Below are 1,773 nucleotides of genomic sequence, written 5' to 3' on the forward strand. Positions count from 1 at the left end.
AGGAGTAGTTAGGAGGATCCCAGGCAGGAGGCCTGCGCCTCTTTCGATCTGTATCCCAGTTTGTGCTAGCCTTCTTAAGGCAAACTTGTTTAACTTATGTCTGTACTCAGATATTGTTGCTTCCGCTGACTCGTCTATGATCGAGCACTTGTATTCGAGCCCTCGAGGCCCCTGGCTTGTATTATGATGCTTGTATGACTTATTTATGTTTTAGAGTTGTGTTGTGATATCTTCCCGTGAGTCCCTGATCTTGATCGTACACATTTGCGTGCATGATTAGTGTACGATTGAATCGGGGGCGTCACAAGTTGGTATCAGAGCCGACTGCCTGTAGGAATCCCCCTTCCAACTCCTTGGCCGAAGTCGAGTCTAGACTTTACAAAACTTTTACTAACATGGCTGTGCGGCACATGGGCCCACGTCGCCATTGGGTGCTAGTAGGATCTTTTACTCCTCGACCTTTACTCTGGGACTCTGAACTCTCTTCTACTCGGGTTAAACGATTTCTACTAAAATCTGACTTTAGGTTCTCGAAAATACTTTCTCCCGGAGAGCCCCTTCAGTCCAGGTGATCGCCGACTGCACCAGAAGATTTCGAAGTTACTCGCCAAAACTCTTTTGAGACTTTGTGTCCGTTGCTTTTGCAATTCCCTACCATCGAAATATCCCTATGGATAAATACATACACTTGACGTTCTTACTTTTATTCCCAGTTGATCTTGTTATTACAAGATACCCCGAAATTCTCTCTATTGATCCGAGAATATCTTGTGCCTACTGTCTTGCAATTCCTTGTCACCTGAATACCCCTATGGATAATTCTTGCACTTGTCGAGTATCCGCTTATCCCCAGTTGTTCATGTGTTTCACAAAAGTCTTCAAAATATTATTCGATCTTCCGAAAATCCTCTGGAGCCTTGGCTCTTGAAATTCTTGCTTGCTTGCATTATGGTTAATCCCATAAGTCTCGTAGTCTTAATAACATTCCTTGTCATTATCATTTTGAGTCTGTTGACTCAATATGTTTGCGAATACCCGCAAACATCATTGATCCTTATAAATTACCTTTCCGGCTGAGCTGCCATTCTTTTAACTGGAATTGGTTCTCGACCAATCCAATTGTTGTTGATTGTACCCTAAGGCTATTCAACTTATCCATCCCTAATCAGAGCATTGCTTCTGATCCCTTGATTTGGAAATCATAATTCCTTTGCATTTGACAATTGAGTTAGTCAGTTGTTTCTATAATTTGATCTCCTTGCACTCTTCTTCTTCTAGTTGAGTACCGATGCTCACGTCAGATCCCTTGTGGACCATCAAGTCCTTTGTTGGATTATTATCCGACAGTGTCCTTCACATTGATCACTTTGTGAGTTCTTCCCCTGATACCTAATGCCTTTGTTAAGTTGCATCCTCCGCTTGGCCAACCATACTCTGCTTTCGGGCTTGTGTTATTTACTCTTGAAAATTGTGGTATATGTTTCTAAGAAGCCACTAAGGGTTGAACATATGCCTTCTCTAAACCGTGTGAACCCGAAAGTTTTCACGAGTCATACTTATCTGGTATTGCACCAGGTAAAACTTTCAACAACTAATGTCATCTTCGAAATACGAGAGGTGAATGGAAGATTATGCATTGAGGAAGTGGGAGTCGACCTTGAACTTTGAGTTCATGCCCATGGACGCGATGTATATCCTATCATGGAAGCTTCTTGTAATAATAACTATTTCCTTGATAACTAACATATGGTATCTGTGAATTGATCCCTTGCA

The sequence above is a fragment of the Triticum dicoccoides genome, chromosome 3B (genome assembly GCF_002162155.2).
Source record: "Triticum dicoccoides isolate Atlit2015 ecotype Zavitan chromosome 3B, WEW_v2.0, whole genome shotgun sequence".
Classification (NCBI taxonomy): Eukaryota; Viridiplantae; Streptophyta; class Magnoliopsida; order Poales; family Poaceae; genus Triticum; species Triticum dicoccoides.